The sequence below is a fragment of the Sapajus apella genome, unplaced genomic scaffold, assembly GCF_009761245.1.
Source record: "Sapajus apella isolate SASKATOON/1434 unplaced genomic scaffold, GSC_monkey_1.0 scaffold15, whole genome shotgun sequence".
Taxonomy (NCBI): domain Eukaryota; kingdom Metazoa; phylum Chordata; class Mammalia; order Primates; family Cebidae; genus Sapajus; species Sapajus apella.
Genome location: NW_022436955.1, coordinates 32253000 through 32270304, shown reverse-complemented (window position 1 = coordinate 32270304; position 17305 = coordinate 32253000). Strand labels below are relative to the sequence as shown.

General features: G+C 58.9%; 1 long non-coding RNA gene across 1 annotated transcript; it reads left to right on the top strand.

Annotated features, from left to right (window-relative positions):
• The first annotated feature begins 6610 nt into the window (after positions 1–6610).
• Positions 6611–16917, top strand: LOC116555389. The gene is made up of 3 exons (XR_004270517.1): positions 6611–6622; positions 13262–13263; positions 16798–16917. It is a non-coding gene; the product is annotated as an uncharacterized LOC116555389 (long non-coding RNA).
• The last annotated feature ends 388 nt before the right edge of the window (positions 16918–17305 follow it).

Genomic DNA, 17305 nt, shown 5'->3' with positions numbered 1-17305 from the left:
GACGCCGGGAAGAAGAGGGCTCCCAGGGGCCTGCAGCTCACATGAGGCCCTGCGCGGAGCAAGGCCAGACCAAGCCCAGACCAGGAAGGAGGCCAGACCTGGAGGCCTGAGCTTCTCACAGAGGGCGTTGCAGCCATGGAGGGTGTGGGCAGAGCGGTGGCCTGGCTGGCCCAGCCTCAGCAGGAGTGGCCCGCTTCTCAAAGGGCCCTCAGCTGCTCCGGAGCCATCTTGCTCTTTCCCACAAGAACAAGGCTGTTTATGTGGTTGTGTATCAGGTGCTCATCTCTGCCAGCTGAGCAGACAGCTCAATGCAAGAAAAGACAGAATTTGGCCGAGCGCGGTGGCTCACGCTTGTAATCTCAGCAATTTGGGAGGCCAAGGCAGGAGGATCACCTGAGGTTAGGAGTTTGAGACCAGCCTGACCAACATGGAGAAACCCTGTTTCTACTAAAAAAACAAAAAATAGTCGGGCATGGTGGCATGTGCCTGTGACCCCAGCTACTCAGGAGGCTGAGGCAGGAGAATCGCTTGAACCTGGGAGGCGGAGGCTGCAGTGAGCTGAGATCATGCTACTGCACTCCAGCCTGGGTGTCAGAGTAAGACTTTGTCTCAAAGAAAAAGAAACGATCAAACCCAAACCATGAACCCAGCGCATCAGGGACTCAGAAAGGGCGAGGTCTCACCAGGCTGCCCACAGGCAGTAAACTCTGCCCGCCCGGACCTCAGGGACAGCTCCCCCGAGTGGTGGGACCCCATGGGTTCCCCCACCCACAGGTGCTTGGAGCCCCCCTTCTGGCCCCTCCACCTGCACCTAAAACTTCCCTTCCCAGCAGAAGTTGGGACCCAGAGACGATCCAAGGAGAGGGGCTGGGGGGAAGAATCTGACGAAGCGTCAAGCCACTGTCAGCTGCGGCCCTAAGCTCCACATTTCCCACGGCATTTAAATGCCTGCAAGCGGATTAGTAAGGTCTCAGTAACAGCGCGGCCGCGCGTCTTCGTTCTATCTGGAACCCCAGTTGGTCAGGCTGTCTGCATGTTGATGGCAGCCGGGATTGAGGACAGGCGCGTGCTGGCTTTATCTCGCCCGCGCAGGCTGAGGGGCCTTATCAGGCCCGCCCGGCTGTGCAGCTGTGTCCTCAAGGGCTCACGCTGCCTCTGCTGCCTGCTTTGTAATCAGAAGAGAAGTTGCTGCCTTGATATTTCCATTTTTATCTCTTTTATTTACTTCATTTTGATGTGTCTTTCAGGGAGTATTTTCTTTGCAACAAGGCAAGGCTGTTGGTGGCTTACATCTTTCTGCGGCCCCTGCGCCTCGGCCAGGCTGGGGAAAAGGGGGTGGGGCGTGGGGGTCTGGGCATCCCCTTCTCCCGGCCCCTTCCTGCCCCTCCTCAGCCTCTCCCCATCAGTCCTGGCCTGGTCCGCCCTCTTCTCCTATCTCCTGTCTCCTGCTTTCACTCCCGTCTGCTTCCAGCCCTTCCTGGCCGCCGTGGGTGTGGGGGAGCTTCCCAGTGATCCTCCCTTCTGCATCCAGATCAAGCCCAGAGCCTCTTCAGTAAGACCCTGCCACTCCCCACACGGCTCCCCTCTCTTCTCCCCCAGCACCCCCAGCCCCAGCCCAGCCCCCTCTGAGGGACCCCCTCCCAGTGCCAGCGTGTGCCCCTGATGGTGGGGCTGAGCCAGGTGTGGGAGACATAGCCCACCTCAATCGTGGAATGGGGTGGTTTTGAGCGGGTTCGCCGTCTCCTCCATGCCTGCCTGATCCTGAGAGAGACTCAGTTGTCTCCTCTCAGATGAGGAAACTGAGGTTCCAAGTGGTTTTCACTCACGGCTACCCTGCTGTGGCTCGTCATGGGAGGCAGAAGTGGAACAGAGGCGGCGCGTGACTTGCCTAGCCCCTCGACCGGCCAAGCTGGCACTGAGCAAGTGCCCGGCTCATCTGCCCGCTGTGCTGCCCCTCCTGTCTGAGAGGCAGGGGTTAGAACACGCTCACGTGCCCATTCAGCAAGACAGGCACGTGGGATGGGTAGAGGGGGCTGGAGCCCACAGCCCAATCCCTGCTGAGCCCGGCTCCTGCATCCCCCAGCTCCCAGTTTCATGTTGTCACTGGACATATCCTGAAACCCAGAGCACTTATTCAGAAAAAGGGTCTTTGCTGAAGTGAAGGATCCTGAGATGAGGCCGTCCCGGGGAGGGTGGACCCCAAATCCAATGGCCAGTGCCGTTAGAAGACTAGTGGGATGGAGCCAGGCTTGCAGGGACAGCAGCTGCTTGCGGACAGAGGCAGAGATGGAGTGAGGGCCACCAGCCAGGGATCCCCGGGAGATGGTGGAGGAGGGAGGGGCCTCTCCCAGCACCTTCAGAGGACACCAGCGCTGCCCGCACCTCCGTCTGAGGCTCCCAGCTGCAGGCTGTGACAGCCCGAACCTCCACCGTCATGGCCCCAGAGTTTGGTGCGTTGATACTCAGCCAGGGGACACACACGGACCCTTGCCTGGCTGCAGCCCCTCATGGGCAGATAGCAGGATCCAATCCACTCTGAGTCTGTAGCCGAGAGCCTGGAGCCTCCGCCCGCATGAATTCCCCCAACGCAGGAATGAGGTGGAGTGCCAGCAGCTGGGGGGGTGCCGGGCCCGAGTGCAGGAGGCTCCCGGGTGCTGAGCCCAGGAAACCCGCGGCAGCCGGGCAGCGTGGTGCTCCCCAAGCACGCTCTGCTCGCACCTCTCCCAGCCATGCAGTAAGCGCCCCTCCTCCTCGCTGAGGTGCAGAGGCTGTGGCTTCAGATCTCCGCATCCTGGATCCCCGAGTCACCGGGAGGAGGACAGCGGACTTGTCCAACTCGCGTGGAAGCCATGGCTGTGTCCAGTGGGGAATCTTGCCCCTGCAGCAATCCCAGCCCTCCTGACCCACATGTTCCCTCCTCGGTGGGGCCGAATGGAGTGTGGAGCCCACCCATGGGGGATGGGCAGGTCCACTTCTCTGTCTTCTTCTTAAACAATGAGTGCCAACCATAGGCCTCACCAGAGCAGAAGCCGGGATGGAGGTGGCTGAGATTGCTTTAAAAATCGGGACTCTGGGTATCCATGGGGCTGCGTGTTGGTCAGGATTTTTTATTTTCCAGAATTCTCTCTGAAGAACAGGAGGTGCTAGAAGCTGGCAGAGCACCCATGGGGCTCCCATCCTTAGAAGGAGATAGGTGGAGGCTGGGAAGGGCCCTTTCTCCTCTCTGCAGGCTGCTGAGGGTCTCCATTGGGTCTTCTGTTCCCCACGAGGAAGCAGCGGGCCTGGGGTCACCTCCAACAGCGCACTGAGGCTGCAGCACCACTGGCCACACACCGGAGACATGGTGAGAGTCACTCTATTGGCCTTGAGCAATTTGGATCTGGAGGAGGAGGGGCACAGACAGAGGTGGGGGCATCAGAGGAAGCCCCGGGCATGGGAGATGCCCCAGCCCAGGGGCGGAGGTGCGTGTGGGTGCAGGGGACATTTGAGGACGGGTCCATCTGGAGGGACGGTGGACATGTGGCAGCAGGAGAGAAGACAGCGTGGCCTCCCTGGAGTCTGCTTTTGAGGCTGGTGCTGGGCGAGGCGCGCTGCTCAGATGGCTCCTGGAAGCACAGGGCACCCGTTCACCTTCAGAGCCACCTTTCCCACGCCCTGCCCTTCCCAGAAAGATGTCGTCTAGTGACCGATGAAGGCCGGGGTGTGCAGCCTCCGCACGTGCCAACTGGATGGGCCTTGTGTGCACCAGAGCTCCCCATGGGGTCACACAGCCTCGTGGTACCTGCCCACACGTCAGCCCTACCCTTTCCCTTCGCACGTGCTGGTCCTAAACGTCTTGCACACCCAAGTCCAGACTCACTTCTGTTTCTAGAGACATCTGATGATGTGGCAGCGTTTGACGAGACACCCAAACCTTTTGCAGCAATGGCCTTCCTCTCCCACCCCAATGCCTCACGCTCCTCCCCTCACATTGTTGGAAAGAGATGCTCGGTGACACAAAGAAAAATCAGCACTGAGACAAAGGAGTTTTCGGCAATGCAATTTTTACTCCCTGGGCTGCAGGAAGGGGACCCTCGCTAGCCATCTTGCCGTGAGAGTACAATGAACAAAGGAAAATAGACAAATTTATCCCTCACGCCTGTGGGGTCCTCCTTGCTGCTGTGTCTGATCTCCGTTGGCTGGAGCCAGACCTCACAATCTACACTAAAACCCGAGTGGCTAACAACTTACAACTTTCTAAACAGGTAAAAGCAGTGGAGAGCTGGGGCACGCCTGTGAGCACGCCCAGCACAGATGTCTCGGTTGAAGTACCAGGACACAGAATGTACCACGTGCCTGTGAGCACGGCGTGTCTGACAGCTACACAGGACAGGGCTTCACAGAGCTATTAGCACACTTGCTCTTTAACAAGAAGGAAACTTTAAAAAGGAACTTTTCCACCTCCACAACATGTTCTACCACTCAGACCCCACGAAGCGCCTGATGCTGGACACACAGCAGCAGATTTGCCCTTTAAAAGGGATGACGAGGAGTGGACAGTTGCCCTGCGAGGTCACACTGGGCCTGTCACCCCCCGCCCGCCCGGCGAGGTCCTTACCTTGTGCCGATGGTGTGGCGTTAGCACGCTTTGTCAGGGGGCTCTTAGGACGGCAAATTTTCTCAGCTTTCATTTACTTCAAAGAGCTTTTATTTTGCCTTCATCTTCATCAAGGATTTTTGAGGATTTTTATGCTGGATACGGAGCACTGAGGGCGGCTCATGGTTTTCACTGCTCTGCCCTCCGCCCTCTGGTGAGGTTTCCAACCAGCAGGCACCAGCGTCTGGCACCTCCGGCTGCCCTTTTCTCTGGCTTCTTTCCAAATTTTCTTTTTTTTTTTTTTTTTAGAGACAGAGTTTCGCTCTTGTTACCCAGGCTGGAGTGCAATGGCGCAATATCGGCTCACTGCAACCTCCGCCTCCCGGGTTCAGGCAGTTCTCCTGCCCCAGCCTCCTGAGTCGCTGGGATTACAGGCACGCGCCACCATGTCCAGCTAATTTTTTGTATTTTTAGTAGAGACGGGGTTTCACCATGTTGACCAGGATGGTCTCGATCTCTTGACCTCGTGATCCACCCGCCTCGGCCTCCCACAGTGCTGGGATTACAGGCTTGAGCCACCACGCCCGGCCCCAAATTTTCTTTAGTTTTCAGCAGTTTGACTGTGCTGCCGCTTCTATTGATCCTGTTTGAAATTAGCTGAACTTCTTGGGTCTATAAACGGATGCTTTTCACTACATCCAAGGAACTTTGGGCCAGTATTTCTCTAAATAGTGTGCGCTCCAAGTTCTCTCTCCACTCATTCGGAGACTCCAACCACACACATGCAGTTGGAAGTTTTACATTGTTCTATAGATCGCTTGGCTCTGTCTCTTTTCTCATTGTCTTAAAAATTTCTATTCTTTAGATGATTTCTACTGCTCCGTCTTCAGTTTCATTCATCTTTTCTTCTACAGTTGCAATATGCTGTTAAGCCTATCCACTGCAATTATTTTGTTTTGTTTTGAGACAGAGTCTTGCTCTGTCACCCGGGCCAGAATGCAGTGGCGTGATCACGGTTCACTGAAGCCTCGTTCTCCCAGGCTCAAGCGATCCTCCCGCATCAGCCTCCAGAGTAGCTGGGACTACAAGCACATGCTGCCACACCCAGCTAATTTTTAAATTCTTACTGGAGATAAGATCTCATTATGTTGCCCAGGCTAGTCTCAAACTCCTAGGCTCAGATGTCAAATGATCCCTCTGCCTGGGCCTCCCGAAGTGCTGGGATTACAGGTGTGAGCCACTGCACCTGGCCCAGCGAATTTCTTATTTTGGGTATGATGCTTCTTAGTTCTGGGATGTCTGTTTCTTTTTCTTCTGTGAAGCCCTGTCTGTTCACCCATCGCGATCACATGTTTTGTTAAGGGGTTGAGCACATTTCTTTTGGAGTGAGGACTGGGATTGATTTATTTATTTACATGCACCATCTTTTTCTGCCACCCAGCTTGGAGTACCGTCACATGTCACAGCTCACTGTGGCCTCGGCCTTTCAGGCTCAACCAATTGTCCCACCTTGGCTCCCCCAGTAGTGGGACTCCAGGTGCATGCCACCATGTCTGGCCGTTGAACACATTTCTCTCTTTTTTTTTTTTGGAGACAACGTCTCACTCAGTCACCCAGGCTGGAGTGCAGTGGCATGGCCTCAGCTCACTGCAACTTCCACCTCCCAGGTTCAAGCCATTTGCCAGCCTCAGCCTCCCGAGTAGTTGGGATTGCAGCCACGTACCACCATGTCAGGCTAATTTTTCTATTTTTAGTAGAGATGGAGTTTCACCACATTGGCCAGGCTGGTCTTGAACTCCTGACCTCAGATGATCCATCCACCTCCACCTCCCAAAGCGCTGGGGTTACAGGCATGAGCCACCGCACCAGGCCACTTGAGCACATTTCTAGTAGCTGCTTCAAAGTTCTTACTAACTGTGGCATCTGGGCCATCTCAGTGTCTACTACTAGTAACTGTTTTTGCTGTTGACGTTGGGTATGCGTTCCTGTTTTTCTACGTGTCCAGTCGTGTTGTAGTTGTATGTTGAGTGTTGAAAATGACGTGCTGTGGACATTTTGGATTCTGCTTCTCCCTTTGAAGAGTCTTCCTTTTTCCATCTTTTCCTGCCTTCTCTGGCTTTAACTATGTAAAACGCTCAGTCCCCTCCTCACCTCAACTTCTTTTCATGTTTTTATGTCTTTTGTTTTCTGCAGTTTGAACATGATGTGCCTAGGTGTGGGTTTTCGTTGTTTGCCATATTCTTGCTGTGCTATCCTGTGTGGCGCTCCCAAGCTTCCCTGATCTGTGGTTTGGTGACTGCTCCAGCTCCAGCCTCCCATCAGCTCCCGCAGCCCTGGCCGGGCTGGGATCCAATGCCCTGGAGGCTGGTGTGTGCGGCAGCCCAGATCAGTAACATTCAGGCACCAGCGCAGGCAGCCGAGAAGTACTGCCTTGACTCAGTCTCAAAACCCATATTACTGGCCCAATCCAGTGTGACCAGCTTCTTGGGGTTCATCTGAGCCATTTGGGTGAAACTGGTTTGAATGGCTCAAGGCCAGGAGCCCAGAAGACTGGCAAATGGGTGTGGGAGGCTTTTCCACCCGTGGCTGCACTCAGGAGGGTTGCACCTAATAAGGGCCAAGCCCCTTCTCAAGGGTCAAAATCCTACTCCACCCTCAGCCGCCACAGGCGCTGGCTCCGGGAAGCCCAAGGGGAGATGCTCCCACCTGAGAACGTGGGGCCCAGGAGGTTTACCTTACAAGGTGGATGGAGCCCCTCAACAATTTATGAGTTGAAGTCCTAACCCCAATAACACAGACGATGGCCTTACTGAAAGCAGGGTCTTCGTCGATGAGAAAGAAGGTGAGATCACTAGGGTGGGCCCTCACCCCGTAGGACTAGTCTCCTTCTGGAAAGGGCGGGTGCGGACACTCAGATGTGCACGCAGGGAGAACGCCACGTGAAGACGGAGGCCAAGATCGTGGTGATGCGCCCACCAGCCCGGGCACACCAGAGACTGCCCACAAACCTCCAGAACCTGGAGAGAAGCCTGGAGCAGATGACCCTGCTGCAGATAGCTTGGTCTCAGAGCCGTGGGGGAACAAATCCTTGCTGCTGAGGCTCCCAGTGTGTAGTGCTTCTCACGGCAGCTCCAGGAGACTCCCACACCAGCCATCAGAGCAGACTCCGGCTGTCACCTGGGGGTGGCACAGGGTCCCAGATGACCCCCTAGGCCAGGGGCTGCCCTTTTATTGATGGCTAGTGGGGGTGAGGGGTTGGGTGACCAGGACAGGGCTGGGGTCCCCTGTGCACCAGGGCCAGCCCTCGTCCCTCCCCAAACCCGTAGGCCAGCCTTTGTCAGGCTGTGGGAGGTGACCAATCCCTGCAGGAGACACAGGCCCATTTAGAAAGCTGACCAGCAATTTTCAATGAGATAGAATATAATGGAAAGTGCGGGTCCTGAGAGGCGCAGGCCCCACTCAGAGACACAGGCCCTAGGCCGAGGTGCCCCCTGCACACAAGGAGACTGTGTGTGCCCAGATGCCAGGCCCCAGGTCTGGGAAGAGGGAACCAACTCCATGCTCAGACAGCGGCTCACTCCAGCCCTGGATGCAGAGGGCTTCCCACTGACCCAGTCTCTGGCTCTCTGTGGAGGACAGAGGGGTGCCCACCATTCAGCTTGATTAAATCGAGTCACCATAGACCCCGGTGGCCGGGGGCGGCCAACAGCCTGCCCCCACACAGCGCCCGTCTCAGGATCAGGCCATGCTTCTCACTGATCCGCTATAAATCGGGGTTCCAGTGAGCCCCGGCTCCCAGTTTGGTATGTGCCAGGCCAGCTCACAGGACTCACTTAAATGGACCGGTTTATTATGGAGGACGTTGTTGAGGACTCTCAGGAAGGTATCTGCAGGGCGGGGTCTGGAAGCTGCCCAAGCGCTGGAGCTCTACCCTGCTGAGTGGCGCTGGCCGCCCCCACGGCACTGATGCGTTTCCACCCTGGACGCTCCCAAGTCCCGTCTTCCATCTCTTAGGGGTTTCTTTGGAGGCTGCATCACGTAAGCATGACCCCTGATGACCTCCACGTCCACCATCTTCTCCCCAGGGGCAATGGCAAGCTCCCGGCTTCTTATCCTAGGGGCTCCTCAGTGTCCAGCCGCCATCCAGGAGCCCCCACGGGTGCCTCATAGAGCGGAAGCTGCTCCCGGCATCCCGGAAATGCTAAGGGTTAGGAGCACCATGCTGGGAACTGGGGCAGAGGCCAAGGGCATGCTTCCTCAGATGCCACAGTTTGTGACTGTGATCATCCCACAGCGACCCCACGGAACAGACAAACAAAGTGAGGCGGCGTCTCCTAAAACGGCACCATGTGGCGCAAACGTGGGAGCATGAGCCTCACCCACCACACGAAACAGCTCAGAGCCAAGGTGGAAGAAGAGGCGTCCAGTCCTGACACAGGCACGTCACGCTGTGATGAGGGACGGACGCACACGGAGACGTGAAGCGATAGACGGCAGAGACGTGATCGCAGCCCGAGGTGGGGCTGAAGCCGCCCCCCTCCCTGGGCAGCCGTGGAGGACGCAGGGGCCCAGGGTGTCCCACATGCTCTGTTTTCTCCTGGGCCAAGGGCACAGTGGCTCACACCTCTAATCCCAGCACTTTTGGAGGCCGATGCAGGCAGATCACGAGGTCAGGAGTTCGAGACCACCCTGACCAGCATGGTGAAACCCTGCCTCTACTGAAAATACAAAAATTAGCCAGGGGTGGTGGCAGGCACCTGTAATCCCTGCTACTCAGGAGACTAAGGCAGGAGAATCGTCTGAACCCGGGAGGCGGAGGTTGCAGTGAGCTGAGATTGTAACACTGCACTCCAGCCTGGGCATCAGAGCGAGACTCCATCTCGGAAAAAAACGAAAAGAAAGAAATCCTACAATAAATTAAATAGTAGCCACTTCTCCAAGGGGAAGGGAAGGCCGCTCTCGGCAGCGTGTGAGGTGAACAGAGGTTCTCCGCTGACGCTCACGAATCACACAGACTCTCACGCATCTAAGTGGCATATGTGTGTCGTCTGCGGACACACAAGAGCGTGTGCATATTAAGATGGAATAAGACTCTGCTCGGAAAGGCTCGAAGGCCACACGCCTGGGCAGATTTCAGGTAAACATCAGGAGAACTGGCTTCTTCTGATCCCCGTTTCAGGAATGAGCAAAGTGAGGCTTCTGCGGGTTGGGGGACAGCCAGGGGCCCCCAGCCAGTTCCCAAACCCGGGTTCTGGTGGCGGAGCCTGGCCCAAAGCCCCTGGCGAGACCTGTGACTGTGGCCTCCGCGCCACCCGGCTCAGGGCCCTGATTGCTGCTGGGAGGCCTCGTCCGGGTCCCACAGCTCAGCCACTTGGGGACCGCAGTCGTGGGTGCCTGGCACACAGAGCAGGCACTGGGTTCCAATTCTGGTGCCGTCTTTTCCTGCCTGGGAGACCCTGGCCCTCAGTGACCTCATCCATCCAAGAGGTGAAGGGAGTGAAGCCCACGCTGCCGCCCAGCCCTGGTGCCCAGGGAGAAGCAGCAAGAGCAGAGGGAGCGGAGGGAGCGGAGGGGTGGACAGGCCTCCCGCCTGTCCAGCAAGGCTGAGCCGGCCTCAGCGCCAGTGCCCTTGGCCCCCAGGACCCTGGACAGGCCCGTTCCCACTGAGGCCTCAACACTCCTGGTCCTAGGCCCCCTCAGCCGTCCCTGGAGCTGAACAGGTGCTGATCACAGGACAGCTTCAGGCACAGGTGTCAGGGGGGCACCCTCTGGGGCAGGGGCAGGGCTGGCCACTCCAGAGAACCTTGGTTTTTCTCATCTGCCAGACAGTCCTGTTGCTTCTTCCCCAGCTACAGCCAGATTCCAGCCCCTCCCAGCCCCTCCCAGCTCCTCCCAGTCCCTCCCAGACCCTCCCAGCCCCTCCCAGCTCCTCCCAGCTTCTCCCAGCTCCTCCCAGCCCCTCCCAGCCCCTCCCAGCTCCTCCCAGTCCCTCCCAGCTCCTCCCAGCCTCTCCCAGCCCTTCCCAGCTTCTCAGTCCCTCCCAGCTCCTCCCAGCCCCTTCCAGCCCCTCCCAGCCCCTCCCAGCCCCTCCCAGCCCCTCCCAGCTCCTCCCAGCTTCTCCCAGCCACCAGCCACACCCCCTCCCCCCATCCAGCCCCAACCTCAGACTCCTGAACCACAGCCTCCTCACTGGGCATCTGTCTCTGGCTCCTACAGAAGGGAAACAGAAGGAAGAAAGAGTAGAGGAGGGAGGAGAAAGGGAGGGGAAGGAACGGAGATTCTACATGAAGAGGGAGAGGAAGGAGGAAGGCGGGAAGAGGGAGGAGGGAGGAGGAGAAGGGAGGGAGGAGGAAGGGAGGGGAAAGGAGGAAAGAGGAGGAAGGAGAAGAGAGGAGGGAGGACAGGAGGAAGTGTGGGAGGATGAGAGGGCCAGAGGGATGGCAGGAGGGAGGACGGAGGGGAGGAGGGAAGAGAGGGAAGAGGGAGGAAGCAGAGAGAGGAGAGGGAGGAGGGAGGGAAAGAGGAAGACAGAGGAGGGAGGGAGAAGGAGGGAGGAGGGAACAAGAGGGAGGGAGGAAGAGGGAAGGAGGAAGAGGGAGGGAGGAGGGAGGAGGGAGGGGGTAGGAAGAGGGAGGGAGGAGGGAGGAGGGAGGGGGTAGGAAGAGGGAGGGAGGAGGGAGGGGTGTTTGCTTTGCTCTCTCCCCCTTCCTTCTGGAAATAAGAGCAGTAAGGGCATCTGTTACATGAAGCAGCCAGAAGGGACCCTCATGTGAACCCAAAGCAAGCTGCAAATGTATTGTTTGGACCCAGCCAAGGAGCTCTGGGGCCCCTGGGGACGTGCTGCAGGCAAAGGCAAGCCAGTGCCAAGGTGGTGACGACCCCAGAGCAGACCATGCCCCTGCCCAGCGGCAGCCCCAGGCCAGCTTCTGAGCAGAGACTCACGGCAAAGGGTCCCAGCTGGTGGGCCTGGCTCCTGTGGGGGCCCCAGGACACTCCTCCTGCTTGGTGGGGCAGGCCCCTTCCAGAGGCTCCCAGGGCTGGGAGGGGCTGAGGGTCACGAGGGCACAGGGGGCCGGGGCAGCAGGTGCCTCTCCTAACAGCCCTGACCGGCTGTCGGCCTCCTGAAATCCGGAGCACATCTGTGCTCATCAGTCGGCTGACAGATGGGCCCTGGCTTAATATTTTTGGGTTCGGTTAGACTCGGGGGCTGATGTGAACCGACTCGGAGCACAGGTGTGAGAGAAAAACAGCCCTGAGCCGTGGGGGAGGGAGGAAGCCGCAGGCAGCGGAGGGGACGAGGCTCTCACCCTTGGGGCCCATAGCCCACCCCGGCAGCGGATGGGAGGCTCTCGGGTGCCCGTGGGGAAGGAGCGCCTTGGGGTGGCCGGGATTTGGGTAGAAGCCTCTTGCAGGGGCGCCTGACGCTGTGACCCTCGCCCCCAGCTCACTGTGGCCGTGATAAGGAGGTGGCCTGGCTGGGCCGTGGGAGATAAACTTGGCAGAAGGTCAAGCCAGCCGGGCCAACTGCCCCTGTCACAGCAGAAAAGCTCCCAGCCCCTGCCCGTATCTCTCGGGCCACCTTGGGCAGCCTGGGGAAGTCCACGCGGCTGCCGGAAGTGGATTTGTCTGCAGACTCAGAGCCCCAACCCCACCCTGCAGAGACTCTGACCCCGGGGGTGGCATGGGAGGTGGCCCAGGAAACCGTCCCCAAGGCCAGCCGGCCACCAGCAGCAACCCCAGCCTGGCCCCAGCCATCCCGGCCCCAGATGCTTTCTGCAGAGAACAACTTGCTTTCTCTCACAACACACTATTTTCCCTGTAGCATGGTGGGGAAACTGAGGCCCGGGTGGTCAGGGAACCCCACATCACAGCTTCAGCGGGCCCAGGGAGAAGCCAGGCGCCTCACCTGCATGCGGAGGCCTCGCCCCCAGGATCCATGAGGCCGCCACGTTCTGTGTGACCCAATAGCCTGGGCAGCCTGAGATCGCAGCCACCAGGTGGCCGTGGGCCCCGCAGAGCGCCACTCTGTGTTTGGCTTTGGCTGTGGGCTGCGGTCTGGAGTTGTGGGGAAACAAATTCCTACCCAGAGGGGACTCCAGTGTGTCTGGAAAGAAAAAACTGGTTTACAAACAAGCAAACACATACCACGTCCCCAGCACCCACGTGTGATCAGATATGTGCTGTGTCATGTCCCCAAGCGCCCATGTGTGATCAGGCATGTGCTGTGTGTGTCACATCCCCCAACACCCACGTGTGATCAGATATGTGCTGTGTCATGTCCCCCAGCGCCCATGTGTGATCAGGCGTGTGCTGCGTGTGTTACATCCCCCAGCACCCACGTGTGATCAGATATGTGCTGTGTCACGTCCCCCAGCACCCATGCGTGATCAGATATGTGCTGTGTGTCATGTCCCCCAGCACCCATGCGTGATCAGATATGTGCTGTGTGTCATGTCCCCCAGGGCCCACGTGTGATCAGGCGTGTGCTGTGTCACGTCCCCCAGCGCCCACGTGTGATCAGGCGTGTGCTGCGTGTGTCATGTGGGGCTTCCTGGGCCCATGTCAGGAGGCATTGTTCATTCTTTCCTTCTACAAACATGTACAAACACCTGCTCTGCCTGGTACAATTCCAGGGGCTGGGGACGCGAAAGAAACGCCACCCCTGCGCTGCGTTCAGATGAACAGTGGTACTTGTGGTACAAGGGGCAGCTGCAGGGACCAGGGCCTCTGCATTGTATTCATGTATTTATTTATTTATTTATTTATTTTGAGACAGAATCTCACTCTGTCGCCCGGTGCCAGGCTGGAGTGCAGTGGCGTGATCTCGGCTCACTGCAACCTTCGCCTCCCGGGTTCAAGCAATTCTCCCGCCTCAGCCTCCCAAGTAGCTGGGACTACAGGCACGCACCACCACGCCCAGCTAATTTTTGTATTTTTTTTTAGCAGAGACGGGGTTTCACCATGTTGGCCTGGATGGTCTCGATCTCTTGACCTCGTGATCCGCCCGCCTCGGCCTCCCAAAGTGCTGGGATTACAGGTGTGAGCCACCACGCCCGGCCGTATTTATTTTCTGAGACAGAGTTTCGCTCTGTTGCCCAGGCTGGAGTGCAGTCGTGAGATCCTGGCTCACTGCAACCTCTGCCTCCCAGGTTCAAGTGATAATCTCTCCCGAGGAGCTGGGATTACAGGCATGCACCACCACGCCCGGCTAATTTTGTATTTTTAGTAGAGACGGGGTTTCTCCGTGTTAGGGCTGGTCTTGAACTCCTGACCTCAGTTGATCCACCCGCCTTGGCCTCCCAAAGGGCTGGGATTATAAGCAAGAGCCACCTCCCCCCGCCACTGCTGCATTTTAAAGCAAAAATTGGGATTTCCAGGGCAAGTGTGGAAGTGAGCCTCTTCTGAACGCCTCAGAGCAGCCAGGCAAGGAACAGCACTGTCAGCGACAGCCCAGAAGCGGGTACAGCTGAAGGTCCCCATCTCAGTGAGGGCTCACAGGGCTCCCAGCCAGCTGCTGTCTCATCCCTCCAAGCTAGGCCGGGGAGCAGGGCAGCCCCAGGTGGAGGGAAAGTGAGAAGGACCCACACAGCTCCGCAGGGAGCCTCCTCGGAGAAGCAGTGCTTGTGGACCCGCGCCTTGCAGCCTCCCGGGCTCAGCAGGAAGAGGAGGGCGTCTCCGCTCTGCAGGTGGCAACTTGCCCCAGGCCTCTGGTGCAAGAAGCTCTCATGCTTTGCGTGTCTTGAGTCTAACAGAGCAGCCCGAGGGCCTCCAGGACAAGCCCCCGGGCCCGTCACCAGCATTCCAAGCCTGCTGTCCACACCTGGGGGGTGGGGGGCTGTGGAAGCCCCGTCCTCAGCCACAGAGCACAGGCGCTGGCACTGAGGCCCACACGCAGGGTCTGTGCCCGCCCCCAGCACAGCACGCTGGCCTCCTGCCGACTAGAGCTGGCCCAGCAGCGTTCAGGCCCCACTCGGCCTGGGGGAGCTCTGGCCTTCCTTTCCTGGCTGCGGCCCCTCGGTTCCCTCTGAGCTCTCGCTGTTATGCCCCAGAAAGGCAGGGACCCCACAGGACCTTCCTGGCAGCCAGGCACGACCGCCAGACCCGGCTTAGCCCGTCCGCTGAAAGCAGAGAACGGCACGGGGGTTTCTGGAAAAGACTTTCCTCCCCGGCTCTTTCTCTTCCTTTCCTGAATGCGGTGGTCAGAAGCTGAGGTTCCTGGGGCTGCAGGAGCCACCTGGGAATCATGAGACAGGCCAGATGGCAGCAAGCCTGGACAGGGGCCGTGGCAGGGCGTGAGAGGGAGCGGGCAGGGTCCCTGTGACGTCACTGACTGTGAGAGGGAGGGGGCAGGGGAGGAAGGAGGTCGGGGTCCTTGATGAAGTCCTGACTCACACACCCCGTCCAGAACCTTGGGCATAGCCCCACGCCAGCCTGTGTTTTTCCGTTTGAAGCTGGAGAGGGCCCAGCAGCCCCCCGAGGAGCCCCCCACAGTGCCCCTGTCTGCCGCTGCTGCACTGGGCCCCCTCCCAGGGCCTCACAGCCCAGATCCCCCACAACTGTGACCGAGGTCGGCGGCTGGAGCTGGGAGTGGTGGGGCTTTCGGGAAGCCCCCGCTGTGGAGAGCACGGGAGGGCAGCTTGCTCGGGGCTGCGAGGGCTGGACTCAGACTTTGCCTTGAGTCGACGTAGATGGGGAGCCAGTGCTTGTTCTAGAGGGGAGGCAGCCCACGAGTCCAGGCAGATACAATTCTGCTCCCATCTCCCAGGGTCCGAGGTGTCTCTCGGGGTCTCTGGGAGGAGCTGCCTCAGATGGGAGAGAAGAGGCAGGAATTGTGAGGCTTCTATGTGGCCAGGAAGGTCCCCTGCCAAGATGACCCTATGAGCGGCTGTGTGGTTTTATCATGCAGGGCCACAGGTGAGCACCTGGCTCTTTCCCAACCAGGAGTAGGGCAAGTGTGGGGAGAGAGAAGTTACCCGATGCTGCCAAGGCTGCAGACACCCACACCCATCGGGCTGGCACCAGGCCCAAGCCCCTCAGCCTCCTCATGGCCAGGGCGGCTGGCACGGTCTCAGCCCACCTGACAGATGGCAGGGCGGGCAGCAGCCAGTGAGGGGCGGGCAGGACTTAAGTCGGACCCCCGGCAGACACCCCTGGGGGCCCAAGGAGCCAAGGGCCCCGCCAGGCAGCGCCCCCAATCCAGGAAGGCAGCACAGCCAGGAGAGGAGCCATATGGCCCCGGATCCCACGCACACGGAGGCCGCAGCTCCCAGCTGCTCTATGCTGAAAACATTTACATCCAAATACGTCCCAGAGTGCCATGTTTTTGCCTCAAGCCTGCCTAGGAGTCTGTCCTCGCCACCTGGGAGGCCCCGGTGCCCAGATTAGGGAGGGCCTTGCCTTCCAGGGACCCCGTGACCGAATTCTCGTGGCTCTGCGGGACTGGCGGGGGTCCGGGGCAGAGGGAGCTGGGCCTTTGCATATTCGGCTGGGCCTGCAGGAACTGCGCCCCCCAGAGGAGGCTGGACCCATGCGGGGGGTTCCGGGTGCCCGGTGTCTCCTCCCGTCTGCCCTTAAGGCCCTCCCCACCCTGTCACACCGTGCGCCTCACCCTTCCCACTGCACGCACGGCTTGGCTCTTCCGTCTCATGGTCTGTTGTGCTGCCTGCCTCCCTGGCAGTACGGTCAGATCCCACCTCACACAGGGACCAGAAGCCAGCTCCCAGCTCCCATCAGGCCTGCGGGACACGCGTGCGCCATGCACAAGACACCGGGTGGGTGGGAAGGAGATTGCTGGGAGCCAGGAGCACCTGTCACCCTGCGTGGAGTGGGACCATCCCCCAGTGCTGACCCCTGCTTCCCACCTGCAACATGGGACCAGAGGCTAATAACAGGCAAGTGGCAGGCGCCCTGTTGTCCTGCACGCAAAGCCCTGCAGCCTGGGGCTGGAAGCCACAGAAGTGGGCCATCGAAGCTTCGGGTGCACAGGCTGAAATCAAGGTGTCCGCAGGGCCGCCCCCTCCAAGGGCTCCAGCGACGAATCCTGTGATGGGGTCAGTGCTGCCCCACAGATTCCCATGTGGACGTCCTGATGGGACCTTAGAATGTGACTGTTTGGAATCAGGTTCTTTAAATAGAAAATCCCGTCAAACAGAGGCCATCGGGTGGGGCCCTGACCCAGGCCCCCAGGTGTCTTTGTAAGAGGAGGAAACCTGGACTTACAGCCGGGCACGGGGGCTCAACCTGTGATCCCAGCACTGTGGGAGGCCGAGGTGGGTGGATCACCTGAGGTCAGGAGTTCGAGACCAGCCTGGTCAACATGGTGAAACCCCGTCTCTACTAAAAATACAAAAATTAGCTGGGTGTGGTGGTGCGTGCCTGTAGTCCCAGCTACTCAGGAGGCTGAGGCAGGAGAATCGCTTGAATCCAGGAGGCGGAGGTTGCGGTGAGCCGAGATCACACCACTGCACTCTAGCCTGGGGGACAGAATGAGACTCCGTCTCAAAAAACAGAAAAGAAAGAAAGTCGGACTTACAGAGCCACCAAAGGTGCGTGCACGCGGGCAAGGCCACGCAAGGGCAGCGCACAAAGGCGGCTGTCGGCAAAGACAAGGACCCAGGCCTAGAAGAAGCCAAGCTCATCAGCACCTTGATCTTGACCTCCAGCCTCCACAGCTGCGTGAAAGCCCGTTTCTGCTGCTGAAGCCCCGAGCGTGGTGTTGCTCCGGCTGCC